This window comes from Theropithecus gelada, chromosome 12 (genome assembly GCF_003255815.1).
Source record: "Theropithecus gelada isolate Dixy chromosome 12, Tgel_1.0, whole genome shotgun sequence".
Lineage (NCBI taxonomy): Eukaryota > Metazoa > Chordata > Mammalia > Primates > Cercopithecidae > Theropithecus > Theropithecus gelada.
This window is the reverse complement of record NC_037680.1, coordinates 41992741-42020555: the sequence shown is the minus strand read 5'-3', so window position 1 is coordinate 42020555 and position 27815 is coordinate 41992741. Positions and strand designations below refer to the sequence as shown.

Here is a 27815-nt window from a genome sequence, read left to right as displayed (position 1 = left end):
CATCCCAGATCTACAAATCGGAAATAACCAGGAAGTAGGGCCCAGCACTCTTTATTTTATGAAACCCCAAACTGGGTGATTTTGCAGCACACTCAAAATTGAGGATCAATTGTGTAATTTAGTTTCCTTTTCAACCTCTTCATTCATAAACATGGCTCTTTCTTGGATGTGGCCACACACCAGCCCTAGATAGTCACATAAACCAGCACTGAATTCCTAGTCAAAAATCTCTTCTTTGACCTTTCCTGGTGTAATTCCTAGTAAAATTTAGTACAGAATTTATATTAGTCTGTTCTCATGCTGCTATGAAGAAACACCCAAGACTGGGTAATTTATAAAGAAATGAGGTTTAATTGACTCACAGTTACACATGGCTGGGGAAGCCTCAAGAAACTTATAATCATGGCAGAAGGGGAAGCAAACACATTCTTCTTCACATGGCAGAAGAGAGAATTTCCAAGTAAAAGGGAAAAAGCCTCTTATAAAACCATTAGAGAACTCGTGAGAACTCACTGTCAGGAGAACAGCATGAGGGTAACCGCCCCCATGATTCAATTACCCCCCATCACATCCCTCCCATGACATGCAGGGATTATGGGAACTACAATTCAAGATGAGATTTGGTTGGGGATACAGCCAAACAATCATTCTGCCTGTGACACCTCCCAAATCTCATGTCCTCACATTTCAAAACACAATCATGGCTTTCCAACAACCCCCTAAAATCTTAGCTCATTCCAACATTAACCCAAAAGTCGAAGTCCAAAATCTCATCTGAGGCAAGGCAAGTTCCTTCTGCTTATAAGGCTGTAAAATCAAAAGCAAGTTAATCACTTTGTAGATACAATGGGGGTACAGGCATTGGGTAAATGCACCTGTTCCAAATAGGAGAAATTGGCCAAAACAAAGGGGCTACAGGCCCGTCCAAGTCCGAAATCCAACAAGGCAGTACTTAAATCATAAAATCCAAAATACAATAGGGTAGCCATGGAAACTTAACGTTCCAAAATGATCTCATTTGACTTCATGTCTCACATCCAGGGCATGCTAATGCAAGAGGTGGTCTCCCACAGCGTTGGGCAGCTCCGCCCCTGTGGCTTTGCAGGCTACAGTTCCCCTCCTGGCTGCTTTTATGGGCTGACATTGAGTGTCTGTGGCTTTTCCAGGTGCATGGTGTAAGCTGTCAGTGGATCTTCCATTTTGGGGTCTGGAGGACAGCAGCCCTCTTCTCACAGTTCCACTAGGCAGTGCCCCAGTGGGGACTCTGTGTGGGGGCTCCAACCCCAAACTTCCCTTCTGCACTGCCATAACAGAGGTTATTCATGAGGGCTTCGTCCCAGCAACAGACTTCTGCCTGTACATAGAGGTATTTCCATACATTCTGTGAACCCTAGGCAGAGGTTCCCAAGCCTCAGTTCTTGACTTCTGGGCACCCATGGGCTCAACACCATGTGGAAGCCACCACAGCTTTGAGCTTGCACCCTCTGAAATAATGGCCTGAACTGTACTTTGGCCCCTTTTAGCCAAGGCTGGAGCTGAAGCAGCTGGGACACAGGTGACCATGTTCCCAGGCTGCACAGAGCAAGGGGTCCCTGGGCCCACCTCAGGAAACCATTTTTTCCTCCTAGGCCTCTGGGCTTGTGATGGGACAAGCTTCCGGAAAGGTCTCTGACATGCCCTGGAGACATTCTCCTCATTGTCTTGGTGATTAACATTCAGCTCCTCATTACTTATGCAAATTTCTGCACTGGGCTTGAATTTCTCCCCAGTAAATGGGTTTTTCCTTTCTATCACATCATCAGGCTTCAAATTTTCCAAACTTTGTGCTCTCCTTCCTTTTGAATGCTTTTGCCACTCAGAAATTTCTTCTGCCAGGTATCCTAAATCATCTCTCTCAATTTCAAAGTTCTACATATCTCTGGGGCAGTGATAAAATGCTGCCAGTCTCTTTGCATAGCAAGAGTGACCTTTACTCCAGTTCCCAACAAGTTCCCCATCTCCATCAGAGTCCTCCTCAGGCTGGGCTTCATGGTTCATATCACTATCAGCCTTTCGGTCAAAGTGTTCAACAAGTCTCTAGGAAGTTCCAAACTTTCCCATATCTTCCTGTCTTCTGAGCCCTCCAAGTCTCTAGGAAGTTCCAAACTTTCTCACATTTTCTTATCTTCTTCTGAGCCCTCCAATCTGCTACAACTCTGCCTGTTACCCAGCTCCAAAGTAACTTCTACAGTTTTGAGATCTTTATAGCAGCACCCCACTCCCTGTGGTACCAATTTACTGTATTAGTCCAGTCGCATGCTACTATGAAGAAACACCTGAGACTGGGTAATTTATAAAGAAAAGAGGTTTAATTGATTCACAGGTCCACATGGCTGGGCAGGCCTCTGGAAACTTACAATTATGGCAGAAGGTGAAGCAAACACGTACTTATTCACAGGGCCGCAGAAGAGAAAAGTGCCAAATAAAGGGGAAAAGCCCCTTATAAAATCATCAGATCTCATGATAACTCCCTCACTATCACAAGAACAGCATGAAGTTAACTGTCCCCATGATTCAATTACCTCCCACTGGGTCCCTCCCATGACATGTGGGGATTATGGGAACTACAATTCAAGATGAGATTTGGGTGGGAACACATCCAAACTATATCAGTGTTGGATGTTTCATAAGTATTTATTACTAATTTCAACTCATTTCATTCATCTAAGCATGCATTTAGTAACTACTGTATATGTGTTTGACTCCTTGAGTGGAATAGGGGATACAAAAGAAAGTTAGATGGTTACCTGCCCTCAAGAAGCAAACATTCACTATGCTGGGCTCCATCAAACCAAGAATACTCTCAAATTCATGTTCTACTCAGTTGCTTTATTAATCCACGTCTTTCTGCATAAATGTTATATTAACAATGGAGATAACTGACAGCAATAGGAAGATACATCACTGTCCACTCTTTTGAAAATAAAATCTCTATTTCTACTCAGATTTTACCACTATTCAGATTAGCATATTATAGCATATTATTTTCTCCATTTTAAAGAGTGTGAAATGCATAAAATGTTCATGCATATCTGAGTAGGGCGAAGGAAAAAAAGATATTTTAAGTGAAGTCTTGAAATAAAAGTAGGACAGGATATAAATTTTAAAATGGTTCACTTCAAACAAGATGCAAAGTAATTCATAAGGGAGAGACTCCAAGACACAAAGTAATACAAGATGGAAACCTATGTTTAAAAAGTACATTTTTATAATAAGATATTGCAATGGGAGCAGTTAGAAACCATGTTCTTCTTCCCCCCACACTCCCCAGCTTCTTTAGGAAAGGTAGACTTCTCAAGAATCAAGGACACTTAATTGGGCTACAGGGATGCATGTCCCAACATTACAAAAGGTGGTACTTGGTACTCTTCTTTTCCTTTCTCACCTCCTCAAGAATGAGAAGGGAAGATTTTGAAGAGATAATAAGAGAATTAAAAGTCTCTTTTTTCCTTTTAGTTAAATTTGGGGATGTCAAGACCTGAAGATATGGAGTTATAGGTTCATGTAAGTTCTGTCTTAGTCTTTAAAACTGAAAGAGACTGAGCTACACTCAGGTCAAAGGAAGTAAGGAACTGTTTGCTAAGGGTGTGATCAGTATTTAAGCTAACAATTAAACATTCACATAATTACTGGGAGTCATATTCTTAACATATACCTACACCCATGGAACACCTGTTAAGTAAAAAATTGCTTGTGTAGCAAGGAAGTATAATACCTGTCCAATTTCATTGCCTTTAAAAAATACTCCCTATGTGTTACCTATGTGAGTATAAAAAAATGTCATGACAAAATTTGAAGGCCGAATGATCCATTGTTTACCAGTATATAACCCTTAATCTAGACTTAATAGTGGAGTGTTAAAGGGCGATGTGGTTTTCTTCTATATCACCTACATCATCTTTCTAGGAAAGAAAAGAATATAAGGATTTAGGGAGAAGGCCCTATTAATAAAGTGTTGTATACTGATTTGTTTGTACTGTGTTGGAGGATTGCAATGTATGACTGACTAGATACAGAGCCAGGTGAGGATAATTAATGCCTATCCTATAGCTGCTGTACTCCTTAAATACCTACATATTATATTTTTGTTCCTACAGATGAGGCCAAATTAAACTTGGTAGTATACAGCAAATGAAAATGCGCCAAACATTACAAATTGTCTTTACTTAATTTATTTATTTTGATTCGTTATTTTTTAGAGACAGGGTCTCTGTTGCCTAGTCCGGAGTGCAGTGGCATGATCATGGCTCACTGTATCCTCAACCTCCTGAGCTCAAGGGATCCTCCCACCTCTGCCTCACCAGTAGCTGAAACTACAAGCATTCACCACCACCATGCCCAGCTAAGTTTCCAAAAAATTTTTTGTAGAGATAGGACCTTACTATGTTGCTCAGGCTGGTTTCCAACTCCTGGCCTCAAGCAGCCCTCTCACCTTGACCCCCCAGAGTGCTAGCATTACAGCCATCAGCCACCATGCCTGGCCCTAAAGTTGGCTTTTACAGCACCAAAGCCCAAAGAACAGAGATAAAGTTGGACAGGCATTAATCTATTCTAAATATGAAGAGCTGAAAATCTAAGCATAGAAAACAGCCATTTTATCACAGCTACTGTTGTTCAATTCATGAAACACATGCTAGTCAAGGGCACCACCATTTCTCACTTAGACTAGGCCAAGGGCCTCCTAATTATTCTCTCGCATCCACTGCTGCAAGCTTTCAATGTGTTTTCAAGGTTGCAGGCAGATGACAAATTTAAAATGCAAATCTGATCATGTCAGGCTATGGCTTAAAACTCTTAAGTAGCTTCAGATTGCCTTAGGATAAAGTTCAAAATCCTCCAGATAGCTTATAAAGTCCTTAACAATCTAGCTTGTCCAACCTCTTCATCCTCATTTGAGCCACTGGCCTTGTCATTGATATTTCAGCTCTAATAATCTTGCAGTTACTCCAACTTGCAATTTCTTTCTGGTCTTTAGGACATTTGATATACCATTCCTTCTGATCTACTTTTTAATTTATTTTCATAGCATTTACCACCTTCTAAATCCGTATTATTTATTTATGTATTTCTATGCTTATTACTTACTGTTTTCATCTCCTGATAAAAAAAAAAATACAAGAGCAGGGATCTTTGTTTTCTTTACAAATGTTTCAAGTGCCTAGAACAATGCTTTGTATACAATAGGTGCCTCAATAAATATTTGTTCAGTGAATTAATAAGAGCCTTTAATTTCCATACTTTAATATCTGTTTTTTTCTGCTAGACTGAAAGCTCCATGAAGGCAGAAATGCTATTCATCTCATTTACCACTCTAACTCCCCTAATAGCATATTTGGTTGAATGAGAATGAAAATGAGAGATGAAACTGATCCCAAAGCCTAATACAATTTTTTTTGCTCGCGAGCAACACAAAAGCCAATTCTAGACTAACTTAAGCAAAAGATTTCTGTTGGGAAAACACTGGACTAGTTCATGCAATCTACGATAGAGCTTGAAACCAAAACTCAGGAAACAGGAACTGGGGCAGCTTCTGGGATTATGGCTGTAAAAATTGCTTCTCTGGAGCTCTGCAATTACCAGGTTTAAGCTCCAGCAACTTCTCTCTGTGTCACAGTTCAACTGTAATGTTCCAAAGGCTCAGCAACGTTTTGACCTGTCTTGGTTCAGGTGTCTGCCCCTTGATCATTCAACTACATGGCCACTAGGCAGAGAGGAAAACACTGTGAACAGGGGCCCACCTGGCTGGGTATGACTCCAGAGACTCAATCGCATTTCAAAGCCAGTATCCTTTCCTCATCTGTCATCGATTTATCTTTTTTTGTGCGTTTATCAGTATAATCCATGAATTCACGTCTTGGCCACATTCTCAGTTAGGGATTCCCCTTTCCCTGCACCCAAACCTCCCTGTCTATTGCAAACTTTAATTAAGAACTACTTTATTTTAAAACATTAAATAAGCATGTTATGATCTCAGAAATCTGTTATTTTTCATTAACACATACTACTTATTTAGTATTTATATTAGATATGACCATTGCGCAGAAGCTTGTGAGCACATTTATGAAAAAGTAGCGGAAAAGTATAAATGTTTCCATCTCTCTCTGCAAGAAACAACTAATAAAGAAACAACACTAGATTTTCTGTGATTATAAGGCAATTGTTTCATTTAACATATCTCTGTCCTATTGGGAAGGCAAAGCTAATGGTGAGTTCAAAGGGAAAAATATCAGAAACCAGAAGCATGTTAGGAGGAGGGTTTGACTAAAAATGTCAAATCAAGAGGATGGATAAAAACATATATTTTAATGCCTGTGGAAGAATGGCTGAAGTGAACCTTTGGGTATATCTTGAAATCTTGTTCATTTTACTCTCTTTTGACAGTCTAAAAATTCCACCGTTTTCATAGATAACTCACTGAGTTCTTACTATCCCACTGATATTCATCTAATGTTTAATCCTTTTTTCTTCTTATATTTTACCCCTATTTCCTTTCTGTTATCTATCATAAGGAATTGACCACAGAAAACATGTCTTAAGAACACCATACATCCCCATGTCTGAGGAGCAGGTAACACGATTTGTAGAACAACCTCTTAGGGTTGTCAGATTTAGTAAATAAAAATATAGGATGCCCAGTTAAATTTAAATTTCAGACTAAAAAAATGACATTTGGGACATACTTACACTAAAATTTATCTGAAATTCAAACTTAACTGAGAAATCTACTTTTTTGTTTTTTTTTTTGTTAATCTGACAGCCCTCATTCGTGCTCTTGATGAGAAAGGAAATGACTGTGCAATCAACTAAAACATCTAAATAGGAAAATCCATCTAGACTGGAACCACATACATGAAAATTCCTGCCCTTGAAACCCAGTAAATAAAACATGTAAGGTCATTAGGGTGAATCATGAATTTACCAATCTGAAAAAGTTTGAGTGCTGAGTGATGGTTAACAGAGCAAGCACAGGCCTGCCTATCACTGATGTAGGAAGAAATGAACTTGACAGGAAGTAACTCTGGCATGGCAAGAATTTTCTTATATGGTAATGGGATGTTTGCTTTAATAAGATGTTATTTCTTTCCTGGCCGGAAAATGAAAAGAAGGTGAGTTGCGAGTTCTGGGTTCAGTTGATCTTCAGGATCCTTATTTCATCACATTGTGTAGTGCATGAGCCTTAGGGGGTATTCTATCAGGAACAATAGGAGGCATCAAGAGCCCCTCTGTTCACTTTTACTTGGGAGATTGGGTTTATCCTTTGCATTGCTGATTTTGTATTTAAGCAAAGTGAGAGTAACTTTTAACTGCAAGGATCATTAACAAAGATTCTTCCACCTTTGTAATTTGGCAAAGGTGGAAGATTTTAGATCAAAGGGGATGTTACACAACTTGCATTACAAGGTGGCATGAGAGGAAGGATTTTCTGTGATTTGTGAAAGTGCAAAATAATCTACTTTGCATTCTTCCAGTAAATTCTTCCAGCAAGTACAAAACACTAAGAAACTATGATAAAGTTCTATTCCAATGAACTTAATAAGGCAAGGGTGCTGGTTTCCATCAGCAATGGGCTGAGGGCCCAGGAAACACCAGTGTCTGGATTGAGTTGCATAGGAAAAGAAGCTTTTCTTTTTTAGCTTTACTCAGAAAGGAATGTAATTTTAGTGTTTCTTCTGATTGCTTCACCAAATTAAAATGGTGAAGTGAGAGACATTGTAAACAAGCTGATGATAATACCTGTGAGTGGCTCATCTGTGATAGACGGTAGGAAGAGTTTAGCTGGCAAAAATAAGAATATTCACAATGTCAAATTATCAACCAGATAGTCTACTGGGTGAGATAGAGGATGAAGAGGACAGTGGCTCAATTGATAGTATATAGGTTTTATTACAATATTCAAGAAAAGAGAGCTCAGTTAAAAAAAAATCATGCTATGATGCTTTTATAATTTCGAGAAATAGCTTTAATTAACCAAATGTTCTTAAATCTCTGAATAAATGTTTAACTGTTTAAATTGAATCCTTTTCATTTCCAACTTTTAAAAACCATGATTTTGAATAATCTATAATGTTCTGCCCTTATACTATTATGTTAATCAAACGCTGAATATAGTCTAAACCAAGTTTGTCCAACCCGCGATCCATAGGCTGCAATGTGGCCCAGGACAGCTTTGAATGTGGCCAAACACAAATTTGTAGACTTTCTTAAAACATTATGAGTTTGGGGGGGCGGAGCAAGATGGCCGAATAGGAACAGCTCCCGTCTCCAACTCCCAGCGCGAGCGACACAGAAGACCGGTGATTTCTGCATTTTCAACTGAGGTACTGGGTTCATCTCACTGGGGAGTGCCCGACGATCGGTGCTGGTCAGCTGCTGCAGCCCGACCAGCGAGAGCTGAAGCAGGGCGAGGCATCGCCTCACCTGGGAAGCGCAAGGGGGAAGGGAATCCCTTTCCCTAGCCAGGGGAACTGAGACACACAACACCTGGAAAATCGGGTAACTCCCACCCCAATATTGCGCTTTAAGCAAACAGGCACACCAGGAGATCATATCCCACACCTGGCCGGGAGGGTCCCACGCCCACGGAGCCTCCCTCATTGCTAGCACAGCAGTCTGTGATCTACCGGCAAGGCAGCAGCGAGGCTGGGGGAGGGGCGCCCGCCATTGCTGAGGCTTAAGTAGGTAAACAAAGCTGCTGGGAAGCTCCAACTGGGTGGAGCTCACAGCAGCTCAAGGAAACCTGCCTGTCTCTGTAGACTCCACCTCTGGGGACAGGGCACAGCTACACAACAACAACAACAACAACAAAAAAGCAGCAGAAAGCTCTGCAGATGCAAACGACTCTGTCTGACAGCTTTGAAGAGAGCAGTGGATCTCCCAACACGGAGGTTGAGATCTGAGAAGGGACAGACTGCCTGCTCAAGTGGGTCCCTGACCCCTGAGTAGCCTAACTGGGAGACATCCCCCACTAGGGGCAGTCTGACACCCCACACCTCACAGGGTGGAGTACACCCCTGAGAGGAAGCTTCCAAAGCAAGAATCAGACAGGTACACTCCCTGTTCAGAAATATTCTATCTTCTGCAGCCTCTGCTGCTGATACCCAGGCAAACAGGGTCTGGAGTGGACCTCAAGCAATCTCCAACAGACCTACAGCTGAGGGTCCTGACTGATAGAAGGAAAACTATCGAACAGGAAGGACACCTACACCAAAACCCCATCAGTACATCACCATCATCAAAGACCAGAGGCAGATAAAACCACAAAGATGGGGAAAAAGCAGGGCAGAAAAGCTGGAAATTCAAAAAATAAGAGCACATCTCCCCCGGCAAAGGAGCGCAGCTCATCGCCAGCAACGGATCAAAGCTGGACGGAGAATGACTTTGACGAGATGAGAGAAGAAGGCTTCAGTCCATCAAATTTCTCAGAGCTAAAGGAGGAATTACGTACCCAGCGCAAAGAAACTAAAAATCTTGAAAAAAAAGTGGAAGAATTGACGGCTAGAGTAATTAATGCAGAGAAGGTCATAAACGAAATGAAAGAGATGAAAACCATGACACGAGAAATACGTGACAAATGCACAAGCTTCAGTAACCGACTCGATCAACTGGAAGAAAGAGTATCAGCGATTGAGGATCAAATGAATGAAATGAAGCGAGAAGAGAAACCAAAAGAAAAAAGAAGAAAAAGAAATGAACAAAGCCTGCAAGAAGTATGGGATTATGTAAAAAGACCAAATCTACGTCTGATTGGGGTGCCTGAAAGTGAGGGGGAAAATGGAACCAAGTTGGAAAACACTCTTCAGGATATCATCCAGGAGAACTTCCCCAACCTAGTAGGGCAGGCCAACATTCAAATCCAGGAAATACAGAGAACGCCACAAAGATACTCCTCGAGAAGAGCAACTCCAAGACACATAATTGCCAGATTCACCAAAGTTGAAATGAAGGAAAAAATCTTAAGGGCAGCCAGAGAGAAAGGTCGGGTTACCCACAAAGGGAAGCCCATCAGACTAACAGCAGATCTCTCAGCAGAAACTCTACAAGCCAGAAGAGAGTGGGGGCCAATATTCAACATTCTTAAAGAAAACAATTTTCAACCCAGAATTTCATATCCAGCCAAACTAAGTTTCATAAGTGAAGGAGAAATAAAATCCTTTACAGATAAGCAAATGCTTAGAGATTTTGTCACCACTAGGCCTGCCTTACAAGAGACCCTGAAGGAAGCACTCAACATGGAAAGGAACAACCGGTACCAGCCATTGCAAAAACATGCCAAAATGTAAAGACCATCGAGGCTATGAAGAAACTGCATCAACTAACGAGCAAAATAACCAGTTAATATCATAATGGCATGATCAGGTTCACACATAACAATCTTAACCTTAAATGTAAATGGACTAAATGCTCCAATGAAAAGACACAGACTGGCAAACTGGATAAAGAGTCAAGACCCATCAGTCTGCTGTATTCAGGAGACCCATCTCACACGCAGAGACATACATAGGCTCAAAATAAAGGGATGGAGGAAGATTTACCAAGCAAATGGAGAACAAAAAAAAGCGGGGGTTGCAATCCTAGTCTCTGATAAAACAGACTTTAAACCATCAAAGATCAAAAGAGACAAAGAAGGCCATTACATAATGGTAAAGGGATCAATTCAACAGGAAGAGCTAACTATCCTAAATATATATGCACCCAATACAGGAGCACCCAGATTCATAAAGCAAGTCCTTAGAGACTTACAAAGAGACTTAGACTCCCATACAATAATAATGGGAGACTTCAACACTCCACTGTCAACATTAGACAGATCAACAAGACAAAGTTAACAAGGATATCCAGGAATTGAACTCATCTCTGCAGCAAGGAGACCTAATAGACATCTATAGAACTCTCCACCCCAGATCAACAGAATATACATTCTTCTCAGCACCACATCGTACTTACTCCAAAATTGACCATATAATTGGAAGCAAAGCACTCCTCAGCAAATGTACAAGAACACAAATTATAACAAACTGTCTCTCAGACCACAGTGCAATCAAACTAGAACTCAGGACTAAGAAACTCAATCAAAACCGCTCAACTACATGGAAACTGAACAATCTGCTCCTGAATGACTACTGGGTACATAACGAAATGAAGGCAGAAATAAAGATGTTCTTTGAAACCAATGAGAACAAAGATACAACATACCAGAATCTCTGGGACACATTTAAGGCAGTGTGTAGAGGGAAATTTATAGCACTAAATGCCCACAAGAGAAAGCAGGAAAGATCAAAAATTGACACTCTAACATCGCAATTAAAAGAACTAGAGAAGCAAGAGCAAACACATTCCAAAGCTAGCAGAAGGCAAGAAATAACTAAGATCAGAGCAGAACTGAAGGAGATAGAGACACAAAAAACCCTCCAAAAAATCAATGAATCCAGGAGTTGGTTTTTTGAAAAGATCAACAAAATTGACAGACCACTAGCAAGACTAATAAAGAAGAAAAGAGAGAAGAATCAAATCGACGCAATTAAAAATGATAAAGGGGATATCACCACCGACCCCACAGAAATACAAACTACCATCAGAGAATACTATAAACACCTCTACGCAAATAAACTGGAAAACCTAGAAGAAATGGATAATTTCCTGGACACTTACACTCTTCCAAGACTAAACCAGGAAGAAGTTGAATCCCTGAATAGACCAATAGTAGGCTCTGAAATTGAGGCAATAATTAATAGCCTACCAACCAAAAAAAGTCCAGGACCAGATGGATTCACAGCTGAATTCTACCAGAGGTATAAGGAGGAGTTGGTACCATTCCTTCTGAAACTATTCCAATCAATAGAAAAAGAGGGAATCCTCCCTAACTCATTTTATGAGGCCAACATCATCCTGATACCAAAGCCTGGCAGAGACACAACAAAAAAAGAGAATTTTAGACCAATATCCCTGATGAACATCGATGCAAAAATCCTCAATAAAATACTGGCAAACCGGATTCAACAACACATCAAAAAGCTTATCCACCATGATCAAGTGGGCTTCATCCCTGGGATGCAAGGCTGGTTCAACATTCGCAAATCAATAAACATAATCCAGCATATAAACAGAACCAAAGACAAGAACCACATGATTATCTCAATAGATGCAGAAAAGGCTTTTGACAAAATTCAACAGCCCTTCATGCTAAAAACTCTCAATAAATTCGGTATTGATGGAACGTACCTCAAAATAATAAGAGCTATTTATGACACACCCACAGCCAATATCATACTGAATGGGCAAAAATTGGAAAAATTCCCTTTGAAAACTGGCACAAGACAGGGATGCCCTCTCTCACCACTCCTATTCAACATAGTGTTGGAAGTTCTGGCTAGGGCAATTAGGCAAGAGAAAGAAATCAGGGGTATTCAGTTAGGAAAAGAAGAAGTCAAATTGTCCCTGTTTGCAGATGACATGATTGTATATTTAGAAAACCCCATTGTCTCAGCCCAAAATCTCCTTAAGCTGATAAGCAACTTCAGCAAAGTCTCAGGGTACAAAATTAATGTGCAAAAATCACAAGCATTCTTATACACCAATAACAGACAAACAGAGAGCCAAATCATGAATGAACTTCCATTCACAATTGCTTCAAAGAGAATAAAATACCTAGGAATCCAACTTACAAGGGATGTAAAGGACCTCTTCAAGGAGAACTACAAACCACTGCTCAGTGAAATAAAAGAGGACACAAACAAATGGAAGAACATACCATGCTCATGGATAGGAAGAATCAATATCGTGAAAATGGCCATACTGCCCAAGGTAATTTATAGATTCAATGCCATCCCCATCAAGCTACCAATGAGTTTCTTCACAGAATTGGAAAAAACTGCTTTAAAGTTCATATGGAACCAAAAAAGAGCCCGCATCTCCAAGACACTCCTAAGTCAAAAGAACAAAGCTGGAGGCATCATGCTACCTGACTTCAAACTATACTACAAGGCTACAGTAACCAAAACAGCATGGTACTGGTACCAAAACAGAGATATAGACCAATGGAACAGAACAGAGTCCTCAGAAATAATACCACACATCTACAGCCATCTGATCTTTGACAAACCTGAGAAAAACAAGAAATGGGGAAAGGATTCCCTATTTAATAAATGGTGCTGGGAAAATTGGCTAGCCATAAGTAGAAAGCTGAAACTGGATCCTTTCCTTACTCCTTATACGAAAATTAATTCAAGATGGATTAGAGACTTAAATGTTAGACCTAATACCATAAAAATCCTAGAGGAAAACCTAGGTAGTACCATTCAGGACATAGGCATGGGCAAAGACTTCATGTCTAAAACACCAAAAGCAACGGCAGCAAAAGCTAAAATTGACAAATGGGATCTAATTAAACTAAAGAGCTTCTGCACAGCAAAAGAAACTACCATCAGAGTGAACAGGCAACCTACAGAATGGGAGAAAATTTTTGCAATCTACTCATCTGACAAAGGGCTAATATCCAGAACCTACAAAGAACTCAAACAAATTTACAAGAAAAAAACAAACAACCCCATCAAAAAGTGGGCAAAGGATATGAACAGACATTTCTCCAAAGAAGACATTCATACAGCCAACAGACATATGAAAAAATGCTCATCATCACTGGCCATCAGAGAAATGCAAATCAAAACCACAATGAGATACCATCTCACACCAGTTAGAATGGCGATCATTAAAAAGTCAGGAAACAACAGGTGCTGGAGAGGATGTGGAGAAATAGGAACACTTTTACACTGTTGGTGGGATTGTAAACTAGTTCAACCATTATGGAAAACAGTATGGCGATTCCTCAAGGATCTAGAACTAGATGTACCATATGACCCAGCCATCCCATTACTGGGGATATACCCAAAGGACTATAAATTATGCTGCTATAAAGACACATGCACACGTATGTTTATTGCAGCACTATTCACAATAGCAAAGACTTGGAATCAACCCAAATGTCCATCAGTGACAGATTGGATTAAGAAAATGTGGCACATATACACCATGGAATACTATGCAGCCATAAAAAAGGATGAGTTTGCGTCCTTTGTTGGGACATGGATGCAGCTGGAAACCATCATTCTTAGCAAACTATCACAAGAACAGAAAACCAAACACCGCATGTTCTCACTCATAGGTGGGAACTGAACAATGAGATCACTTGGACTCAGGAAGGGGAACATCACACACCGGGGCCTATCATGGGGAGGGGGGAGGGGGGAGGGATTGCATTGGGAGTTATACCTGATGTAAATGACGAGTTGATGGGTGCAGTAGACCAACATGGCACAAGTATACATATGTAACAAACCTGCACGTTATGCACATGTACCCTACAACTTAAAGTATAATAATAATAAATAAATTAAAAACAAAAACAAAAAACAAAAAAACATTATGAGTTTGTTTTTTGTTTTAGCTCATCATTTATCTTAGTGTTAGTATATTTTATGTGTGGCACAAGATAATTCTTCTTCTAATGTAGCCCATGGAAGCCAAAATATTGGACATCCCTGGTCTAAACGCTTTCCTAAATAAACTAATCATAATTTTAAGCAGTGCCCTTCTAAAAGAAATGACCTCTTTAGTAGGTTTCATAAAATCAGAGCAACTCTGAATTTTTTCCAGGCTTTTGACTCAGTTCTATAAGATTTTTGTTGTTCAACCTTTAAACAAATTCTCTTCCTTCCTTTTCTTTTTCTTCTTACTCATTGCACTCTCATATTCTTTGCACAGCAGCCTGTAGAGTTGGGATAGAAGAAGAAAAATGCCACCTCTTCAAAGCTGAGTACTATATAGTGACATCACATTTCCCTGACATCACCCATAGTGGAAATAAATTCCAAGTGTCATTTAGAAGACCCTCTCTTTGCTACTACCTAGCTCTTTGTTTTCCTAGCCTCAGCTGCTTTCCCTAAGGGTGCTTCAAACCCAGCACAGAAGTTGTGTCAGAGGGGTTCAAACCAGAGTGACCCCATCTTGAGTAAGGGCTAGAAAAATGAGGCTGGGACTTGCTGAGCTGCATTCCCAGAAAGCTAGGTATCCCTAGCTTCTGGGTGTTTACAGTTAAGGGAACAGATTGATAATGTTTACTAAGTACACTCAGACTTGGGAGTGTCCTAATATCCTGAGATATCTTAAGAACAAAAGCATTCTTAATTTAGCTTTAAAGATAATAACATTGATTCATGCAAAATATAGTAATTAAGAAAATTAATCCTTTATCACAAACCCTTGTAGCAGAGCACATCTCCCCATGATCTTTTTTTTTTCATCCTATTTATACAAGCACTGTACCTAAGGTGGACGCGTTCCTCCTCTTACTTTCGGGAACACCCTATTCTGTCTATGAGTAGCTGTTCTTTCACCACTTTACTTTCTTTTGCTTTGCACTGTGGAATCGCCCTGAATTCTTCCTTCTGTGAGATCCAAGAACCCTCTCTTGGAGTCTGGATAGGGACCCCTTTCCTGTAACAATTGTATATGCTTGTGTTTGTTTAATTTGTTCTATTATTTGTTCCCAAGGTTTAATTTAATGTCATTTATTTGTCATACTTTGTGTGTGTGTGTGTGTGTGTGTGTGTGTTTTCCTAGCATAAAACATGAAGACCAGGGGAAGTACAAGGCAGGAGACTATTATGTAAAGAGATATGGGAAGAGGAAGAGGACTTAAATAGAACTGCTATGTGCCAGCTACTTTACAATCTTTATCTTAGTGAATCTTTACAACAATCTTGGCCATGTTACCCTCATTTTACAGTTAAAGAAACCAAGTTGCAGAGAGATTAACTACTTTGTCAAAGTTTCTTAGCAAGCCAGGATTAGAAGTCAATACATCTATACTATGCTTCCTCCCACTGGGGTCTTTTCCAGCAAATCACAGATGGTAACTACAATGCATAATATTTTTAATTTTTTAAAAAGTGCACATGCATGTTGGGGGAATGCTCCTTTGAAAGCCATATTGAATGTAATTGTTTGTTGGAAGGCATGACTTTTAGGTCATTCAAACAATTACCACTGGGTAAGAAAAAGTGCCTTGAACATTTATCACTTCATATATTCTGAGAATAGTTATGCATTTTTCTAAAAGAAAAAAAGGATATATATTTCTACAATACTAGAGTCATTTCTGCCTAAAACCATTTGGCAAGAAATTAGCATATCTGCCGCCAAAACGAGGAATCTGGCAATGATTTTACAAGGTAAAATCCCACAAGGTGTTTCCATGGGGCACTACCAATGTGAAAAATGCTGCTGGTGGCTTGCCAATGTGAGAAGCACAAGTTGGCCAAATGTACTCCACTTGTCCAGGTGTCTGCTTAAGCCAAGAACCCTGGGAGCACTCCTGGCTAATAAATATTTTTGTTGGAGAAATAATAATTGTGGGGTTCCCAAATTATTTATGAATTCTTTATGCCAGAATTGTTTGTGACTTTGAATTAAAGGACTGAGTTACTTTATATGCGGTGGATCACATTTCTGCAGTTTGATGATTTGCAGTTTGAGAATTTGATTAAGAAATGAACACTTTCCCCAGAAAAAAAGTGAACATAGCAGAAATGCATGCCATGTATTATGGACTCCCAGGATAAAAACCTCTGCTCTGGTGATTGTACCATTTCCCCAGCTTTGATGGGTATCCAGAACTTGGAGAGATGATTCACCAGGAACACATTATTTCAAAGTATAAAAGAAGTTTATAAACCTGTTGCCAACATTCCTTTTACGATCAGGGTCACCCACTTCCTAAGACAGTGCTCTTTCCAGCTCCTTCAGTTTCTTCTGGCGTCTGTGCTAAAGGACCTACTGCATCTGCTGGAGACATTTCCAGGGGATTTCTTTACTGTTGTCTTGGCTGCCATACACTACTCAAACGACTACCCAAAACTGGCCTCATCTGCAACTTTGTGGCTTGAGGAATACTTAACAGGAATGGTTCTAGGTTAAGGTACACTTTCCTGGACAGTACCTGTCTTTCCTAAAAGGTGGTTAGATAGCCTCATTCCATTTATAATAACTCCAGTTAGCCTTTAGTGAGCACCTACTATGGGTCAGATGCTCTGTAACCATTCTCTGTAACCTTCTACCACATTCTACAAAGTAGTTTTAACAAAGGAAACTGAAGTTTCAAAAGTCTAGATCACTTGCTCAAGGTTTATAGCTGACCCAGTCCTTCTTGAAAAATATTCCTTGACCAGTACCACACTGTGGTTAAGTGGCCTCTCTGCATTCACACCACCTGGTCTGTGCATTTATCAGTACTTATTAGACTGTGTTATAATCCCTGTTCAACCTAATGTTTTTCTCACACTTGATTATAAAACACTTTGTGAACTGAATAGCTATTCCAGTGCCTGCTCAGTAAATGAATGGACATAAATTTGGAGTCTGAATCCTGGAGCAGCTACTCACAAGTGGCATAATTTTAAGTAGGAAGATTAGTTCTCTGGGTCTCAGTTTGCACTTCTATCAAAATAAGGGGGACAGGCGCAGTGGCTCATGCCTGCAATCCTAGCACTTTGGGAGGCAGAGGCGGGTGGATTGCCTGAGGCTGGTAGCTCAAGACCAGCCTGGCCAACATGGTGAAACCCCATCTCTATTAAAAATACAAAAATTAGCTGGGCATGTTGATGCATGCTTGTTATCCCAGCTACTCGGGAGGCTGAGGCAGGAGATTCACTTGGACCCAGGAGGCAGAGGTTGCAGTGAGCCGAGATAGCGCTACTGTACTCCAGCCTGGGTGATAGAGTGAGACTCTGTCTCAAAAAAAAGGTGGGGGGGGGGGATGGGATGGGCAGGGCATAACTGGTAAAACATAGGCTCTGATACAAAGCAGACCCCAGTACCTGAGTGTCAATGACAAAAGCCATGACCTCTGTGCAAAGACTTCATACCCGCTTCCCTCACCCCGATGGCTAAATTGACTTATGTCCTGCTGATAAAGAGAGGGACAGCTATTCTGTTCACTAATAATTACAAAGAGATTCTGCATGACTCTCTCTGGCTGGGAGGTACTCAGGAAGCGTTCCATGTTGCCTGTACTTGTGTGCCATTGTAATCAGTATTCATACAAGGTGGCCAGAACTTGGTTTTGAATGCCTCTTGCCCCTAAACATTGATCATCATTTGGCATTTGACAAAATGGTATAGTGGAATACACTAGTTTGAAAGTCAAAAGTTCTTTCCTAAGGTTAACTTTTTTTATTTTTTGAGACAGAGTCTCACTCTGTCACCCAGGCAGTGGTGCATCGCCACTCACTGCAAGCTCTGCCTCCTGGGTTCATGCCATTCTCCGGCCTCAGCCTCCCGCGTAGCTGGGACTACAGGCGCCCGCCACCACGCCTGGCTAATTTTTGTATTTTTTTTAGTAGAAACGGGTTTCACGCTGTTAGCCAGGATAGTCTCCGTCTCCCGACCTCGTGATCTGCCCACCTCGGCCTCCCAAAGTGCTGGGATTACAGGCGTGAGCCATCGCGCCGGGCCCCTAAGGTTAACTTTTAAGATGGTGTTTTAGTCATCAAAACCAGAGGAAACAACCAAGAACATGACAAGGCTTTTAAAACTGTTGAAATTTGATCAAATGCCTGGTGTAAGCCTATTTTTCCCTCCCTAACAACAAAAGTACCAAGTGAAGTCAATGAAAAATTTATTTTACATGCTTGCCATTAAGACTGAAGAATAGTACTTAGCCTAATTCCTTGGACAATTTGCAAGACTTACCACATTGAGGAAAAAAACACATGGATCTAAAAGAATTAAAAATTATTATTATTGCATCACTGGAAGATAGCATTTTTTTTTCTTCTTAGCACTTAAAAAGTTTCCTGTTGTCCTTTAGAAAGTTTCTGATTGAATAGCAAAACAGATGAGGCAATGTAAATCAAAGGCTATTTAAGATAATGATATCCTTTTCCTTTAGAGGAATTATCTGAATAGTGTGAAAGAAAAGGGACTTTAAAAAAACATTTTCCTCATAAAGTACACTAAAATAGACATCAGAATAAAATATGGGCAAGCTTTAGAACTTTACCCATCCAAGCACTGGGATCCTGCCAAAGATACTGCACAAAAAATAAAGGAGATTTAAAAAATTACAACAAGTAGAAAAAAATACTTTGGACATTCTTCAAAGCAAATCACCACCTTAGGCACAATATAGATTTTTATTATTGAAGGCAAGGACAGGGAACAATAGTTGTTCAGCTTGAAGCTGACACTGCATTAAGCAGCAATTAGTAAAAAAAAATAATATATAGTGTAAAATTAACTACTGGATTTTCAAGTCTCAGTAAATGTTCTACGGAAATGTAAAACTTGTTCACAATAGAAATAAGTTGCACCATAGTCATACAATCTTTTGAAACTTGGACATTCACTGTTTAGAGCAGATTCACCCTTTAAACAAGTTTCACAAAAGTAGAGTCATGATATTCCCGCAATCTACTCCGAACTGGTTACCAAAAAGCACTTCTAGGTATGCTACTATTAAAATAATTTTTAAGTAAAAATGTAGACATATTTTTCTAAATTTCTATTGGAAAACATTGTGACTAAATCAATTGATTCAATATTTCTAAACGCCAATATGATATTCAGGGATGATCACCTCACGATTCACACAAATTAGCACTTTTATGTCATTAGGTAGAATTAGGTGCTTTATACACCATAATAACACTGGCTCAGCAAACATTTCTTGGACACTTTCTATGAGCCAGGCTCCCCTTGTACTTGAAAAACTTATAGGCTATAGATGAGATAGAAACTCTGGATGGAACAGAGATGAATAACTACTGCCTTAATTGCATAAAGTCAGAATGGAAAAATAGTAGAGCAGAGGCACAAAGATGGAAATTTGCAAAGTCTTAAAGGATATAAAAAAAGGGAGCTCAGAAAAGCACATATTGCCACATCATACCTGGGGATTTTGTGGAGACTGTACTTCTAGTTGGAATGATTGAAGGTACACATCTATGAAGCCACATATAGTTTGAACCTTGATGACCATGCTGATTGCCTTCTCTACTTATCCCATTCAAATTCTAACCTTTAACTGCTCAGTATTACCTAGGATAACCTCCAATAAAATCCTGGTGGGTTTCTATTTTCGGAAAACACATCTCTTCCTCATCCATTGAAGCCTAAGATGTTTCATGAGGATTTTCTGTAACTATAAGTTTAAGCTGAACTTGCCTCATCAGCACCAGGGAATCAACTTGTGTGGGTTGAAAAATGTTAATATTAGCTATCATCTATAATATTCCTATTATGTGCCAGGTATGTATCATGTCATTCCGTTTTCATAAAAATCCCTTGATATAGAGACTAATATTACCACTTTGCCAATGAAGAAGACGAGGCTTACAGGTTTCAAGTACCATGTCAAGGCCACATGGCTTGCAAATGTCAGAGAACATTGTGTAAACAACTCCGGGGTTGGGACTTGAACTTAAGTTCTTAACAATTCCCTTATTCAGCCTCTTCACATTCCATGATATAGCTTGAAATCACACATAATATACAACACAATAAAAGCTTTTCCTATCAAGAAAACAATATACAACATTTTTCTGTTTTTTTTTTATTGTTCATAAATTGACCTAAATTTATAAGGTTTTACTATATTAAACAAAGTTACCCAGGTTTGTTAAAGTAAGAATCTTCAGGCCTTTTAATATGCTAGTGTGCAAAAGAGGACCAGAATGAGAAGTTATTCTCCAAATATGCTGGACTAGATCTCATTCTTACAGTCTTTTGATACTAGGTTCATGGAACTAACACTCCTTTAGATCAAGTTCTTCACTGTATATGAGCACACCTACTAAAATGGCATTAGCTGCTTTGTGTTATATTAGTGAGATTTCAAAGAAATGGTGGTTGATGGTTCAGTTGTCTTACTTTCCTTATTTATGATTGGGGAGAGTGTAAGACATGAGCATGAACACATGTGACTAAATGCATTTCTAAATGAGTATGTGGATTCATAAGCTTGCATGGAGACAAAGAACTGAACAACCAAAAATTCTAGCACTGTGGTGAAAGGTGGTGAATTTAATGCCAGGATTTGAAAATGAGATGGACCACAAGTCCCCAGATTGGCAAGAAGTATATGGAACCAATGATTAGTCAAATGGAACCAAAAAATTGGTCTCTTTGTTTTTATTTGTATATCTGTTAGATATTCCTCATTTTCCTATTTGATATAAAGTTCAAATTCCTGTTGATAGTTCAATATTACAGATTCTCATTGTACCAACAAGAGAATTTTTTCATTTATTTGGAATTCAAATGATTTTCAACATTCTGAACACAAGACAAACTAAAAATAAATTTTGTTTATTTTTTATGTTCCTATACTATATGTATGTATCTGTCAGGAGTTCAGTATATAGTAGAAGTATGGAGGAAGGTTTCTCTCTTTCTCTGTCCAGAAAAGTCAAAGTAATTTAGAATTGAATGTAAAGCAAAGTTCACAATTGATTTTTGAATTGTTCTAAAAGGACAATTATTAACTATGTTAAAAATAATATATATTAACATTTAAAAAGAGACAATAAAATTATAAAAAGCATATAAAATTATATATAAAAAGTATATAATAGTAAGAAGCTATTTGGTGTTGGAGAATAGTTGGGAATAGTTTTGTCTTTTGCAGTAAGTAAATATAATGGTTGGACTAATAATTCTTATGCCGTGAAAAAAACCTAAACTGACTTTCACCTTGCTCTACAAGGCAGTATGATGTGTACTATATTTTTATTTCATGACAGCTATTAGCATTTTTAAAAACTGGCCTTTATAGTCATAAACTTTAGCTATTTGGAAAATCAGTTTATATCATACAGATTATTTTCCAACTCTACTAGACAAGGTATTACTATAGCATTCCTATAGGTCTAATAAGATCTTTAAAATCATTTTATAATTTTATTGTTCTTATAATTTTTAATAAAATTGATGGAATTTTATGTAAATTCTAGAATAGGCAATAAAAAGACAATTGTTTTGTTTATTTTAAAATATTATATTAAAATAGAGAAATGTGATTATTTTGAATATTCAATTATTTTGAGCATTTTCCTTCTACATGTTTCAGTAATTTAGTTGTTTTTTTTTTTTTCTATTTCATAGGCTCCAGAAGTTCAGGAGAACAAATATAGCAATAATAAAAGTTAAAACCTACACATGTGATTTTGAGATGACAACAGTTATTTGTAGATTTTAGACTATGTTCCACACTGCTAGACTGAGTAGAACATGTTTGCCCTGAAATCTTTTCCAAGCCTACAATATGGTCTCTAGTTTCAAGTGATGACAAAGACAGACTGGTAATCAAAGAGCAGGAAATTCATTTTTGAAAAATCCTCAAAGATTCCTTTGAAGCCTGATATAACACTATCTCTTTAAGTAGACTAAGTGCATATCCCCAAAGATTTGTTTTNGGCCGGATCTCAGCTCACTGCAAGCTCCACCTCCCAGGTTTACGCCATTCTCCCGCCTCAGCCTCCCGAGTAGCTGGGACTACAGGCGCCCGCCACCTCGTTTTTTTTTTTTTTTTTTTGTATTTTTTAGTAGAGACGGGGTTTCACAGTGTTAGCCAGGATGGTTTCGATCTCCTGACCTCGTGATCCGCCCATCTCGGCCTCCCAAAGTGCTGGGATTACAGGCTTGAGCCACCGCGCCCGGCCCAAAGATTTGTTTTTAGATTACTCTATTTATTCTTTTACTTCTCAAATTTGATTTGAATTGTATTTACACAAATGCATTTTTTTTCTAGATACGTTTAGATATTCAGACTACAGACTTACAGTGTATATGCTGCTGAGATTTGTATGGAAGTAGCATGGCTCGAGCTATTGCAAAAGACTTCAAAGTTTTGAGTGAATCTGCATAGAGACATAAATTATCCAGGATATTCAAAGCCATAAATTAGCTGCAGGACATATATAGCTCTCTCGTGGTTCACAGAATCACAACAATTCTCTTTATTTCACATTTGTCTATTATCACGTTTTCTCCAAGAATCTTCATGGGCTTTCCTTCTTTGCCCTCACTGTTTTTATTTCCATATTCAGAACATGCTCTGTGATAGAAGTTGCATTTACAAAGTTAAAAGTACTGGACTACCTAAATGAATGTTAAACTTGGTTCTTTTCTCCCTCTCTGCCTATAACACACACAGGGATTAGTAGACACAAACTACAGGCGCTACTGAATTAAATATAAAATTAAACATTTTAAGAAAAAAATTGTTGGATTAAATATGATGTACCACTAAAAATATTTTCTTTGGCTGCCTGAAATACATATATATATATGTGTGTGTGTGTATATATATGTGTGTATATACATAATATATGCAATAATATGTATAACATACATATATTTTTATACATATGTGTGTGCATATATATTTATTGTTTTAAACATATATATAAAACAATTATATATATATAATATTATATATATATAAAAAAGCAAAGCCTATAAATATTGTTTGGACCGGAGGACAGCATATTCTGACCAACATAAAAAGAAAACAGCTAATTTAAACAATACTCCTTTTACCTGAAGTCATTATTGAAAGTTTCAAAAGAGAAACACTTTAGAAGAAAATGTCAGTTTTTGAATTTTTTAAAAGCTCATACAAAACATTAATTCCTTTTCCTAAATTAATCTCAGGATCCTGGATAAATGTCATACTGTCCCTATAGAGTGATAAAGGGTGAGAATCTGGCCCTGAATAACCACTAAGTGAATTTCATAAATACTGGAAATAACTGTCCTTCACTGTTTTAAATAGCTATCCTCCTGTTTTGGTTTCTCCTCAAGGCCCCCTCTATTTTACAGTAAAACATACTGTTGCCAAAATACCTCATCTTAATCATTATAATAAAATTAACTCTCTCTTTTCAGGGCAAAGAAAGTAATTAAGTTTAAATATGTACTCGATCTTTGTATGTAAGCTTCATAAAATTCATTTTTAAATATCTTATGCAAATATAAAAACATAAAGCAGTCATTTCATGGCTAAAAGCTATTTTTGCCTCTTCATCTTTTCCAACATATTTTCATGCACATACAACCTGTAATACAGACAGATGCACAGTTGATGCAAATGAAAATAACATTTTTTAATCAACATTGTAACTGCTGAATTGATATACTTAAATGCTTTAATGATAGGAGTAAACAGTTTGATTGTACTGTTTTAATTAAGTTTGTTTGAAAATATGTTTTAGAAATTTAAAAAATGAACAATAAAAGTGAGTACACATTTGTTTGGTGCAGGACAGACTTTCCTATGATGTAATCATACATTTTACAAAAGTGTGATATTTCGTGCATGAAAAGAAGACTTTTGTCCTGTCTGTGACATTTATAAGGATCACTTTACAATGCAGACTTAACTGAAAGGAAAAGTCATAGGAAGTTGAACACATTAAGTTCAAATAGCATTATCCAAAAAGTCCCAAAGAGAATTTATAACAATTATAAAAATCAAAGAAGGGTTTAAAGGATCTAGCCCCAATATAAGAAATTATTGCTCTGAGAAGATGTTTGGCAATAAAACATAGAACAAAAACTCTGAAAACCGAAACCCTTAAAATGGAATGAAAATATACTTATTAAAATTGTCCTTATGAGATTGTGTGAGATATGAACAAAAGAACTCCATTATTTAATACCAGATACATCACAAGAATCTTAGGCTAGGAACTCAGATCTTATTTTAAATACATTTCTTTAAAAAATGTGAAAATCCTCTGAAAGTTGTAAGCCTCGATATTTATCTAGATGTTTCAACTCAGAGATCTCTCTTCAATAAAGAACTTACCCCCGAAATGGAATTATTTAGAAGCCTAAACCCAGTTTTTTCTCACATGAAATTATTCTATTGGAATAAAACACCCATGTTTCAAGTAGAGAAATACGAAGAAGAAAATTAAAACATAAACTAGTTAAGGGAATCCTGAAAACCAGGAACACCCTGCCAATTGCCACGATGAATTAAAATAGCCAATGCTCATCAGTGTCTTTAATAGAAAAAAAATCAGGCGCATCATGAAATGTCACCATACCTGCGTGCACTATAAACGACTACGGCACACACGCTGTAAAATCTTCACTCTCAGAAATAAAGCACACTTCATTTAACTGCTGCAAAACACTGCTGCAGAGAAGCCCAGTACATTTTTTTTCAGGCAACTGATCCAGCTTTCCACCAGCCCTGTGACCTTTGAACTCCCTTCTGCCCCCCTCCTCTCGCTTCTGCAGTCAAAGCCTCCGAGCTGGTCTCATTTGCATAAGGCTCAGGCAGTCCTCCAGCAGCTGAAACGGAATGCTGGGTAAGGAATTGTGGAACTGCGGTTCTGCCAGGCTACCTGAATCACGGGAGAGCAGGAATACGCGATGGGGAGTGGGCACGGGTTTTACTGGGCTGTCAGCATCACATTCCCCCGTGTCTATTAATGGATAAACGATTTTAACGCTTTGTTTTAGAGTCCTATTCTCACTGCTTACTCCCTCCCCACCAAAAGAAGCTGTCAGCAGCGACTATGGTAACCAAGGAAACCCAAATAGTCAAATGCTTCATTTAAATACGTGTGGAAGGCCAATTTTAAATTTTCATTAACTTCCCTTGTTTTTGAAACACAGCTTTTTAAAAAATTCAAATACATATTGCACGTATAATCAGGCACATGGGCTATTTCTTTTTGCTGCTGTGGTTTAAACAGCATCTTACAGGCATAAATTTATATTAGTCACTACACAAATATATGAGGTCACTATAGTAATTCTGTAAAATGTTAAATGTGCCCAAGTGCCTTAGAGACTATCATCCTAAGTGGTGTCCAAAAATTAATTGTAAAGAATTTAGGTCCCAGGATGCCTTTAAAACAATACAGCAGTAAAAATGTAGAGCAAAGTTAAACTATGTATTTAAATCTAAAGATTCATATAGCAGCAACGCTCGTCTGGCTTTGGCAAAGATATTCAGAATCAGTGTTGTGCTATTATTTTCCAGTTATTTCTTCCCTTATTTTGCTACACACAACAATCTCTCTATTTGAAACAGAAACTTCTCTATGGCTCATAAATGCAAGAAGTGGTTATTTTCTACATAGAAAAGGTCATGTGTGTACACATTTTATAAATATACATAAAGACGCATAATCTTTCTAAATGGTAAACCAACAAAAATATGCATCATTAAATAATCTCTTCTTCTTAAAAATTAAGCAAATTTGTTTTTCTCTAAGTATCAATGAATAATATTTATACAGTAAAAGGTTTTGTGCAATAATCTTTTCCATTTGTCAAAAGAAATAGAACATGAAAAATTAAAAGCACACAACAAATAAATATAGATATGTATTACTAAAGTATAAAATACATTGTTCTAATAGTGTTATTAACATTTCAAAATTTCCTTGTTTTTAAATTTTTTAATTCAAATAATTGAATATTCCAAACCTTCCTTTTGCAGTATACTAAAACACATCAACAAATTTTGAATGATATATTATCTAATTTATAAGACAGGTAAACTATTGCAATACAGCTTGTTTTAACACTGGAAAAATGATTTTGAAGCTTTTTATGTGAGCTATTTGTTAGTAGTATTCTCTTTTATATTATTTCTGCATACATAAGAAATTAAAAATTATTGGATGAATTTGTTTCTTACCCATAAATTTTTAAAATAGAATAAATAACTTTTCAGTTTAATATAATGATATAAACATTTCTCTGTCACATCTGACTACATCGACAATTTAATCGCATTGGGTCAATTCAAGTGCATCCTTAATATTATACACTACAAATATCTTGCAAAGTTTTTGTTTAAGGGAAAACACACACCAGCCCATTCTAATTTAAATCCAGTCAAACACAAGGAAGTGTTGGAGTAATTTATAAAATCACCAACCTGTTCAAATAGCTGTAGTCTTAGTCCTTGCACTCTTTATTCATTAGGATCCAAAATAAATGATCATTTTATAATACGTGTCAGCATCACCGAAGACACAGTTCTTCCTGGTTCAGAGGAATCTTCTTAAATTTCCCAGCCCTGTGTTTTATTGCTTGTACCATATGCTTTATTGTTCAGCAACAAGAGCTTCACTCTGCACAAAGACTCATTACCTACTGCTTGCTGCACGGCATCAGCCTCACTGAGGCTGCCTATATGTGATCACATGGAGTTTTGTCTGAGAGAGCCAGGCGTGCCACTGACTTCACTGTGTCTATGGATATTTTTATCATCTGAGGTCTACTAGGAGGAAGGAATAACAGATAAGGAAGCTGCTCTAAGTCACTAATGCAGCACAACTTATGGAAATCCCTTCACAAGATTTTTTATTATTATTATTATTATAGAAAATGTTTGAGCAAGCTCCAAAAGAAGTTAACTAGATTTTAGTTTAATAAGAGGCTGAATAATAATTTAAGGAAGGAGGACTTGGAAAAAGCCATTTCTTATCTCATATTTTCTGAAAGTACTTTTGTACGAATGTTATTAAAGAGCCTTGCGCTACTGAATGATTTGGCAATATGTTTTAACCTTTAGATTGCTGGCATTTCTTTTTCTTGGTGTTTTGTTTTTTGTAAAAAGATAATTGCTGTTTCCTTCAAAATATCCTCAATTAAAATCTCAATCACTAAAAGATACTATATATGAATAAAAATAGATATCCTAATTACTTTTGATAAAGTAGATGAGAAGGTGAATCTTTTTTATTGATGTA

The 27815-nt window shown here is 37.9% G+C and overlaps 1 protein-coding gene across 2 annotated transcripts in view; it reads right to left on the bottom strand.

Annotated features, from left to right (window-relative positions):
- The window catches only part of CSRNP3 (cysteine and serine rich nuclear protein 3), a 217838-nt gene that overhangs the window by 85690 nt on the left and 104333 nt on the right, over window positions 1-27815 (bottom strand). The window contains exon 1 of one of the 2 annotated variants that reach the window (XM_025404839.1): window positions 26999-27280. The exons of the other annotated variant lie outside the window; for it this stretch is intronic. The gene's annotated coding sequence lies outside the window, so the exon portion shown is untranslated. Of the gene's footprint in view, window positions 1-26998; window positions 27281-27815 lie in introns of those variants that run through there. 2 annotated transcript variants of the gene reach the window in all.